This window comes from Mastomys coucha, unplaced genomic scaffold, assembly GCF_008632895.1.
Source record: "Mastomys coucha isolate ucsf_1 unplaced genomic scaffold, UCSF_Mcou_1 pScaffold23, whole genome shotgun sequence".
NCBI lineage: Eukaryota > Metazoa > Chordata > Mammalia > Rodentia > Muridae > Mastomys > Mastomys coucha.
Window position 1 is genome coordinate 45,535,836 of NW_022196906.1, and position 11,703 is coordinate 45,547,538.

An 11,703-nucleotide genomic window follows, 5' to 3' on the forward strand; every position below is an offset into this window, starting at 1 on the left:
TTTGGAGGGGAAATTGGGAATGGAGAAATTCGCATGTAAATAAAGAAAATATCTAAAATTTAAAAAAATATATAAATAAAGTCAAGCAATTAAAAAAAAAAAATAGTGTCAGGCCTTGGGACATCCCTTGAGCTGGATCCCACTTTGATAGTCCATGTCTTTAAGGAGGTATGAAATTGCTTCATTTCCTCCAGATTTGTAGCTTTCTAATCTGATTTTATCTTTTTAGTCTAATTGCGTAAGGTCTTGACCTAGACTTGCCTCCCAGTGGTTTCTTACTGTTAATATCCACCATTGGTCTTCATGGGACAAGATACTTAGACTGCATCTTATATAAGTTCTTATATAAGTTCTGGCTGTACCATTTACATCTAACCCTTTACTATCTATTCTTCACTAGGTCCTGGTGAACCCTGACTCCCTTCAAACCACTGGATTGTCAATGGTAGACTAGAAGTAGTGGTAACAACAATATTGTAATGAGTGCCTTGTGGTGAATTGTCATCTCCTTCAGGCTTCCTGAAGCTATGAGCACACATATTACAGAGTCCCTGGCGATAGTTAGTCTAAAGGCTGTTTTGCAAGTTGATAAATTACACAAGAGTCTACACTACTCTCCTTTAAAACATTGTTTTCTTTTAGTAATAACGTTTAATGTGAGATTTATCCCTTAAAGAAGTTTTAAACCTTTTATTCTTTGCCAATTTTATATATGAAAATAGTGCATTAAGATAATCTCTTTCCCCTTCCAACTTCTCCTGTCCCCACCCCACATCCCTCTTTAGCGTTTTCAAGTGTATGATATTGTTAGTGCTTATCTATACAATGCTGTACAGTAGCTCTAGAGCTTACTCATCTTGCTCAATTGAAAAAATTTTACCACTGATCACAAATTCCCCTACTGCCTGAGAGCCACCATCACATTCCCTGGTTCTCTGAAGGCTCTTTTGGATACTCCAATACCATGTTTTCACACATTGCAAACTACCTTAAGATGATATTTCATTACATGTACATAGCATGTTTTCTGATGCATCTATTACTGGCCATTAAGGTTATTTCTATACCTTGGTTAACAGAAACAGCATCACAGGAAATATGGTAGTCTTTGAGATGTTGATTTCTAGTCTCTTGGTAAATAGCTACATAGAGGATTGCAGAATCATATGGCCACCCTTAACTCTTCTGAGGGACTGCTATTGGCTTTTTTTTTTTTACAATGACAGAACCTATTTATTTATCCCGAACAGTATTTCAGGGCCCCATTAATCCATGTGCAATCAACACTTGTTAGTTTATAGTAGCCATTCTGACAAATATGGGAGTTTATTCTGTAGTGATTTTTAGTTATGCTTTCCTTACAACTCTTAATACTGAAAGCTTTTCATATAACCTTGACTATTTGTATAACTAATTTGTACATAAAAATGAGATTAGAATAAAGTCACATTTCTTCCTTCTTTTCTCTCACTCTAAACCCTTGCATACATCCCTCCCTATTGTCCTTTAAACTCATGAGTCATTTTTTCACTAACTAATATTACATGGATATTATGTACATTACACACACACACACACACACACACACACACACACACACATTCCTAAGTAGAACCTGTTTGGTCAATATACTGTTACTTATATATGCATTTTGGTAATGATCATTTGCCAATCAACAACCAACTTAAGAAGTTGCTCTTATAGTCATTAACTCATTTCTCAAACCAAAAGTTTTTGATCCTTTTGTGATCACATCATAGTGATTCCTTTGTATTTTTAACATTTTATTAGTATTTATAGTTTTCAGATGTCTTTGGCTAGCTTTTTTAAAACTTTTTTCTTTTTGAATAAAGGTTTCATGAGTGTGGTATGGGTCTTAACTCCATATGTTAGTAAGTTAGAACCCCTGTGAACAAAGTAGAACAATAGAATAGTTATATTTTTAGAATGTTATAATATTCTCATTACACTTCTATTCTTCTGTCCTCCAAAGGCCCTAGACTGGAAAGAAGCCAAGAATATGCTAAATGAACTGATGGCCATGACATGGTTTAATGCCTAGTCACAAACTTTTACTATCTTCCAGGTACAATTGGGAGGAGGGCAGAAGATGTTAAGACCATGCCATATAAACAATCAATAAATATTTGATTCCATTGACAGCATGAGGCAAAAACTTATATAAACTACAGTGTGGAATCTAGCTGATGCTAGATAGTCATGTTGATATTATCTTGGAGGCAGATTGACAGAAGTCACAGAGAAATTGCTCTTGTCCTGAAAGAATGATGTCATCTACCTTATATTAGGAAACTCCCACAGAAGATAGAATTCAGCCTAGAGACATCTCAAGGTGTCTTATTATTATTGTTTGATCTCTGTTTTATGTATGTAAAAATTTCCTGATGTGGTCATGACTCAGAGAGTGAAAGCAAGCCATTGACCAATGGTAAAAGTGCCCATTAGTAGATGTTACTCTTTGTCTTTATTTTTCTTCTCTGTTCATTGGCACTTTTAGTTATAATTAATCAAAACGTGTTTTTATAATAGGTGTTTACTGAAATCATCAGGGGCTGAAAACAGGCCAGCAGACTACAGGGGAAATTACTTTGAGAATTCTTATCCTTGCCTTGCAGAAAGGGCAGAAACCAAGACCAAAGATGAGGCTTCGTCAGACATGACCAGGATTACAGAAATCCTCCCCAACCCCTTGTTCCTCTCCCCTTTCTAGTCTATCTCTTGATCTCTTTCCTCCCCTTTCTCTAGACTTTCTCTCTCCTTTATCTTATACTTTGTTTTCTTCATCCTGTTCACACTCTTCCTAAACACATTGCAGGTCTGACACTGGTGTTGAAGGAAAAGAAATTAAAGTGAGATCCCATCTTTGGAGAGTACTCATTTGAGCCTTTGTTGTATTTTTTTTTTTTTAGGAGTTTTAGAATTAAACACATAATTAGTAATTGTCTTAATTTTTGTTCTATGGCTGCACTAAACATCATGATCAAAGGTAAATGGGGAAGAAAGAGTTTATTTCAGCTTGCAGTTTATAGTCTATTTTGGAGGGAAGGCAGGGCCAGGGACTCAAGGGGCAGGAACCTGGATGCAGGAACTGAAGCAGAGACCATGGAGAAAAGCTGGGGCTTGCTCAGCCTGTTTTCTTCTGCTGTACCCAGGCACAGGAGCACCCAAAGGAAGATGGGCTCTCCCACATCAATCATTACTTGAGAAAATGACCCACAGGATTGCTCACAGGCTAGTCTGATGGTGAGAATTCCTTCACTGAAGTCCCTTCTTCCCAGCTACATCTAGATTTATGTAAAGTTGACAAAAGCAACAGTTAGCACAGGAGTGAAACGAGACTGGAGTCTCAGGGCTTCAGAGGGCCAAGGTTTCTGGCTGCTAGGTCAGATTGCTGAGCAGTGAGAAGTAGGAGTGGGCAGAGCTTGAGAGCTGCAGAGCCATGTTCACCCTGCAGGCAAATTGGCTAGGGTGGGAAGACAGCATGACTCCTGGAGTTGCTGCCAAGGTGCATGCTTAAGGAATATAGCTAGGTGCTCAGTGTACACTGATCTCTGTGAAAAAAATAAACAAAACAAAACAAAACACAACACAACCCAGCTTTCCACACAGGGAATGCTGCTTGTGCCCTTTGTGCTTCATTTGAAAGCAAGAATGTAGGGTGATAAGTATGGATTTATTTTTGTTCTTCTACATGGAGACATCCACTTGAACCACCAACCAAGGAACATACATGGAATGGACTTAGGCCTCCATGCACATATATAGCAGATGTGCAGCTTGGTTTTTCATGTGGGTCCTGCACAACTGAAGTGGGGGCTATTGGAAAAGCTGTCACTTGTTTGTGGGATATGTTCTTCTAGCTGGGCTGCCTTGTTTGGCCTCAGTGGGAAAGGAAGCACCTAGCCTCAAAGAGACTTGAAGTGCCAGAGTAGGGGAATATCCAGGCCTCCGTCCCACTGGCTTAGAAGAGAAGGGGGATGAGTGAAAGATTATAGGAGCAGGTAACGGGGGTGGGGGGCAGTGAGCACGATGTAAAATGAATAAATAAAATAAGTAAATAAATAAGCATTCAAAAAGCGAGAGTGTAATACTCAGTGTGCAAGTTCTTATGTCTCAAATTCTATTGGAAGAATCTCCTCTAGCATCCAGAGCTGTTTTTGAGGTGTTCATGAGAACTGCTACACTCACTGTGATTGTCATCCCCTACCACGGTAGAAGACCTGGAAGCTGTGCTGTTGTAGGTAAAGAGAATAGACAAGTCACAGGAGCTTAGATTTGAAAATTTAAGGCATCAGATCTAGAGTCCAGTAGTTATGGTTTGAGTGACCTTCAGGGATTAAGTTAACTAATTTGACTAAACTTTTGTTCTCCTAGCTGGAAAATAAATTTACTAATGTTACTTACCTTGCCTATATCACAAAAAGGTCATGAATATTCACTGAAATAAAAGTCTTTTGAACAATTAAAAATTATTGCTTAGCTAGATCTAGGCTGATAAACTAATTTGGGGGGTTGTAGTCATGTTAACAAGGAAAACAATTTTTGTGCATGTGCTCAATCTCTGTCCAGAGTTCTTCATCTCTCATTCCAATATTGGCTCTTGAGAGTTCCTGGTGTTGCTTTCTACAGCAGTCTGCATTGCAGTGAACAAGGAAATGGGAATCCTCTGGCGCCAAGCAGGACTCACTCTGTGCCCCTGGGCTTTCCTGAAGCCTCAGCCAAGTATTCCCAAACACACTGAGAGTGTCCCATGGTTGCCATGGTTTCCATCACTTAGGATCTGCCGACTTGCAACTCATCACTCCTCCCAGAAGGGAAAATCTCTCATTCAAGTTACTACTTCCTTTCTGTGGCATTGTAAACAAAAATCTTCTGATGTTTTGGCATTCTTCAATATTTCTTCTAGGCAATTTTTAAGCACCACTAGAAAGGGAATCATTCTATTTAATTTAGGTGTGATTCTTTTGAGATAGAGTCTCATTATTGGACCAAGACCGGTCTTCAACTCCTTATGTAGCTGAGGCAAGCCTTGAACTTCTGATCCTCCTGCCTCAGCCTTCTTTGAAATTGAGTTACAGATATGAACTATTGTGCCCAGTTCATTTTAATACTTTATTATTTTAAAGTAATTAATTTTATTTATTTATGTGTGTGCATGTGTTGGTGTATGTGTGTGGTCATGGAGAATAAAGAATCCCACAGAGCTAGAGTTACAGAAAGTTTGAGCCACCTGATATGGGTACTGGGAATCAAACTTGGGTTCTGTAAGAGCTGCAAGCATCTTAACCTCCAAGTCTTCATTTCATCCCTCATTCCCGTGCCTTAAGTAGTGATCTGTTATTGCACCTTAGCACATTTTTCCCAGTTACCCATTTAATGGTTTCAATTTATATGACTTTTATCTGTCCTCAAACGTAATCCCTACCCTAAATGTGAATTAAAGGTGGGGAAAATCATAGCATGGATACTATATGGAATTCCCAACAAGTTCATTGCATATTCTTGAAACTATTTATGTTTGGAATATTTATTTTGCCTTTAGACCTCTTTCTTTCTAGTCCGATATGTTTCCAAAAAGATGCAAATTGACTACAATGACTATTTCTGTAGTGGAGATGCCAGAATAGGAAAATCACACACAAGAATAGACAACCTGGGGAACAGTACACTCAAGACACAGACAGGAACACAACTCGAACAATCTATTGCATTTGCTCTAGAGGTGAAGAGAGAAAACATGAAAGACTAAAACTCAGTTTTAAAAACATGATATGAACCAGGGAGTGGTGGTACATGCCTTTAATCCCAGCACTTGGGAGGCAGAGGCAGATGGATTTCTGAGTTCAAGGCCAGCCTGGTCTACTGAGTGAGTTCCAGGACAGCCAGGGCTACACAGAGAAACCCTGTCTTGAAAAACAAAAGCAAAACCAAAAAATAAAATAAAAATTAAAAAAAAACTGATATGAAGTAAGTGCCAGAGCCCTCATGACCATTGTCTTTCTTCCTTTGTCACTAGCTGGGAAATTTCTGGCCATTTCCCTAACTTTTTAGTGTCAGGGAAGCTATTCCAGGTTCCTTATCTGTCATTTGGGGAGCTGGGTAGAGGTGGGAAGATAATCCACTTTATAAATTGGCTCTAAGAATTCAGTGAGGTGGTTAGGAAGCCCTTGCTGCAGCACACTTTGCACATTGTAAACATGTGTTAAATAATGCCTGCTTTTCCTAGAACATTCCTTTGAGAAGGTGCCACCGTCTACACTTAACAAATAGACTCCATCATTTGGCTGTGTCACTGGTGTGTAGATAGTCCAGATTCTAACCCAGGGATCACTCACAAAACCTGTAGCCTTTCTCAGCTTTTGCCAAATGAGGCCTTTGCTTTTTTAAGAATAATGAACACCACCATGTCCATTTCAGGAAGCATTTGTCTGGGGCAATTTCTCATTCTCCACAAAGACCTTCAGATTTAATCTGGACTCTAGCTCAGAGAAATATTTCTGTAAGGTGTTAGATTTCCAGGGCACTAAGTTTATATACACAAAGAAGACACTTCTACCCCCAACCATGCACCTGACCTGACTTGTCACACAAGGAACTCCATCTTCCAGGGATGGATTCATAGGCCTAGTTAAGGAAGTATTTTCCTGACAGAAATAGCCTTCTTAGTCCTCTATCATGCTCTTCCCTCTGTGCCCTCCCAAATGAGGATGAAAGAAACATTTACCTCACTCTGCAACAGTCCCCAGCCCCCCCAGCTTGCCCCCCTTGTTTGGGTTCTAGTTTTTACCTCCTTGGCAACAGGCTCCTCCTGGGCATTCTGGGCTCTTAGCCATAGGATTCCAGGATGTTCCTGGCAGGCATGAGAAAAGGGCCGGCATCCCCTGGCTGTCTCTTTGCTAGTTTACTCTGTTCACATTCTGAGCTGGATTTGGAATGTGGCCATCTAGGATCCATGGGCTCTATCTCTGACTTGGCCCTCTGGACTTCAGGTTCTGACATGGTATTATGGAGGGCATGAGTGAGCTATGGTAACAGTCTAGATCTGTTGATGTGTGTGTGGTTTACATCAGCCTCTGCTGTAGGCTGTTGCTGGCCAGAATATCTCTTGGTTGAATAACTGAGCCTGTATAGCACATAAACCAGGTCCTTCTTTTCCTATTATTTATGGAAGCTTTGAATTAAATGGGTATAATTGACGTAGGACACAGACATTCAAACTAGTACTCATTACAGTGAGTATTTTGTTAGATTCCCACATTATGGTGTATAAATTAGTTACTTTGCCCATTCCTGGAACTAAAGGAGGGAAGACTTAGTCTGGCTCAGTTTTGAGAGTATCATCCATCGTGGCTTGGAAGGAATGGTGGTACGTGCTGCTAGTGGCTCTGGTGGTAGTAGCTTGCTTACATCTCAGTGGATTAGGAAGCAGAGAGAGGACCAAAGAGCATGGCCATGAAAAACCTCAAGGCAGCAAAGATTCCACTTATCGCAGTTTGATGCAACCTTCTAAAGTTTCCATAACCTTCTAAAACTGTGCCACAGCCGGTGACCAAATGTTCAAATACATGAGTACATGGAATACATTTCACACTCAAACCATAAGTAAGTATATGCGCCGGGTGGTTTTATGTTGTCTTGATATGAGCTAGAGTCATATAAGAAGTGGGAACTTCAATTGAAAAAAAGTGCTTCCATAGATCAGATTGTAGGCAAAGCCTGCAGGTCATTTTCCTAATTCGTGATTGATAGAGAAAAGCCCAACCCATTGTGGCTGGGGCCATCCGGAGGTAGGTGTTCCTGACTTCTATAAGAGAACAAGCTGAGTAAGCCATGAGGAGCAAGCAAGTGAGCAGCACTCTGTGGTAGCTCCTGTCTCCTGGTTCCTGCCTAGTTTGAATCCCTGCCTTGGCTTCCTTCAATGGACTGTGCGTTGGGTTTTATAAATGAAATAAACCCTTTCCTCTTCAAGTTGCTTTTGTGCATGGTGTTTTATTACAGTGATAGATAGTAGCTTTGACTAAGGCAATACATTAAAAAAAAAAAAAAGCTTATTAAGAGGAAGATGAAGTTTAAACTCTCATTTGGAAAACTCCCTCTCTCTCTCTCTCTCTCTCTCTCTCTCTCTCTCTTTCTCTCTCTCATCAGTGATTCTGTGAATAGACACAGTGCTTTACATACTTTGAAACATTTTATAAAACGATTATCTTCTTCTGCTCAGTTCTTAGACTCACAGAAACTTGCATTCTGGGACACCCAGGGTGAAGCATCAGCTCCCAGCACCTGGGTAACTCACTCTGTGACAGAAGTATGCTCTCTGTTTTTCCCAGTCATCCTGAATGACAAAACGGGCTCTGATACTTGATTTCAGTGTCCTGTCTTATTTTCCAGCACTCTGATTCAATTGGCTGTTATCAGCATGGATTCACAGGGACATGGACTCACTGCATAGTGAATTGTAATGTTGGATTTTTCTCTTTAAATTCAAAGCAGATATGGGAAGTTGAATTTTGAACTACAGTGAATGAGGAGGAAAAAATGCCATTTCCAACTTGAAATTATTTTTCAACTCCTCAGTATGATGAGTTTCCATTGGTGCCAGTTGTTATGTTATCATGAAGCATGCAGAGGGGAAGCTCCTTTCTGAGCTCACCCTAAAGCTACATCTGTTTTTTATATTTCTCACCAGTTCTTAGGTCTCTCTACTTTGTGATTCTGGGATTCAGTGCCTGGCAGCAGAGTGTAGGATATACAGAGATTCTGGAGTGGCAGAGCCTGGCTTTGGGTCTCAACCATGCCAGTCACTGTCTCAGTGATGTTAAAGAGGTATCATCTATTTCATGATCATCACTCTCTCATTGTAAGGTGGACACAATCAGCTCACAGCTAAGAGTGAAATATACCCCAAGGAAATAATGTGGGTGAAACACTTTTGGAAGCTATAAGCATTTGACAAGTATTGGTTGTCTTTGTTTAACTTTTGGTTCCCTTATCTAACTAATCTAGGTAATCTTATCTACCTAACTAATCTAGCAGGTTCTGTTTTAATATACAATTTTCAATCTTCTTCACCCCTATGCCACCTCTTGCCAAGTTCATGAGATCAATTGGGATGGAGAAAGACTAGTAGAGAAACAAGATCTTTGGCTCCATTGATAACACCTCCTATCCATGACCAAGGCAGAGACTGCATCCTGAGGCACTGCAAGTAAGGACCTTAAGATATTGCCAAGTCCCAGAGAAATCATCATGGCTGTCATTTACCTTGGAGAGGCCAAGGACATGTATAAGGCTTCAGCTCTACTAACAGCAGAGCAAAGGAACTAAAAGGAAGACTGGGGTTTAGGGCTTTGTATAGGAAATCATCTAAATAAGTTTATAGTTAACGCATATTGGTTAAATGCTCTGGAAAGGATTAAGGGACAGAGATAGATTTAACTGGATCTGGCACAGAACTTCCTTGGTATGTCTGTTACTCTGAGCTTCATCATCTCTTTCTCAATAAAACTTAGTAACATTCCTCCTCTTCCTCCTCCTCCTTCTCCTCCTTCTTCTAAAAGACTTTATTATTTTTTTATGTGAGTACACTGTAGCTGTCTTCAGACACACCAGAAGAGGGCATTATATCCAATTACAAATGGTTGTGAGCCACCATGTGGTTGCTGGGAATTGAACTCAGAACCTCTGGAAGAACAGTCAGTGCTTTTAACCACTGAGCCATATCTCAAGCCCAGTAACACTCTTCTACACCACTCTAGGAACCTATAAAGCTATTGATGGAATAGCCAATCAGTAATCCATTCTTTTTTGAGGAATGAACTCTTCGTGTACCCCAAGCCAGCCTAAAGCCTTCTTTCCACCAGATTCTGCCTCTGATGTACTAGCATTATATGCCAGGCAAGAGTCCAAGTATTTTATCTGGAGTTACAACTCACTATATAATAGCTCTTCAATCTACCGGGTTTGGTTCCAAGTGTATCACATACATTAACTTAACTTGGCAATGATCTCAGTAAATATGTACAATCTCATTTTTATAGCCAAAGAACCTGAGGCAGAGAGAGGTAAGGTGAACTTCCCAAGGTCACACAGTCAATTAGAGGACAAACTAAGAATTGAATCAAACTGATTGGCTCCCATCTTAAGGCATCAGTAAAAGAAAAGCAACTGTTTGTGTAGGTACAAATAAAATAACTGATTTTTAAAACTTCCATGGAATTATTTTATTCAATAAAGAGTACTTGGAATAGCCAGTTTCTAAGTTGTATATATCTAATTATATTGTGTGGATATTATTATGAGCAAAGGTATTATATTGACATTACAAAGAGCAAAAGTAACCTTATTAGGGAACAATAGGATTTTCTCTCTCATCAATCAATGGTAAATGGAACACCACCTGTGTGGGATAAGAATTTTCTCCAATGGCAAATTCTCTCCCGAAGGGAGGAAGGAAACTCATTAAGACTTAAGAAGTAAATAAAACTCTGACCCAGAATTGTTTGCCTAAAAGAACTGCAGGGATAAAAATAGAGAAGAGGCTGGGGAAAAGGAGGTCCAGTGAATGGCCCAACTTGGGATCCATCTCAAGTGAAGTCTCCAATGCTTGACACTATTATGGGTGCTATGGTGTGCTTACAGACAGGCTCCTAGCATGGCTGTCCTCCAAGAGGCCCAACAAGCAGCTGACTGAGACAGATGCAGGTATTTACACCTAGCCAATAGACTGAAGTTGGGCCCCCTGTGGTTGAATTAGGGAAAAGCTGGAAGAAGCTGAGGAGGAGGGCTACCCCATAGGAAGACCAGCTGTCTCAACTACCCTGGACCCCTGAGATCTCTCAGACAGTGAGCTACCAACTAGGTAGCATAGATCAACTGATATGAGGTCCCTAACATATATTCAGCAGATGACTGCCTGGTCTGGTCTCACTGAGAGAAGGCCCACCTAACCCTCAAGAGACTTGAGGCCCTAGGGAGTGGGGAGGCCTGGTGGGAAGGTATCCTCTTGGAGACAAGGGAGAGGTGGAATAGGATGAGGAACTATGGAGGGGCAGACTAGGATACAGTAATGACTGGACTGTAAACAATAAAAGTAATAATAATGATAACAATAAGAATAATAAGAATAAGAATAAAAACTTACAAAGCTCAAGAAGTAAACCTAACCAGTCTACAAAGCTAACAAAACAGAATATTTACACTATCCTATTGCTGGTGAGGAGACATTGACATCTGTACTGCCTGCAAGTCTTGTGTAGGGAGTTCCAGAGATGAGACTCTTTTGAGTCCTCTCATGCTAGCCTAGAATTATCAGTGATGAAGCTGCCATTGAATCACCCATGTTCCTGTATGCAGTCTTGATGCACTCACTGGTTCACTTAGACTTAGGTAGGATTATTTCTTTTGTCTGTCTTTGGTGTCCTATCTGGGGTGTATTCATGATTATTCACATCTGCTCAGAAAACATAACCAAAAGAGGTGACACCTAGTTTCTGCCTTAGAGCTCAGACTCTTTAAACATCACAGATCTCTATTTTCTATCTGTCTGTCTGTCTGTCCGTCCGTCTGTCAGTCTATCTATCTGGGTATGTGGAATTTACAAATATTGGCATTGATCTATTAATTCTCTTATTAGTTAAATATCTATATTTTCTATATTTTGAGTATAGGATGCCCTGTTTTGGT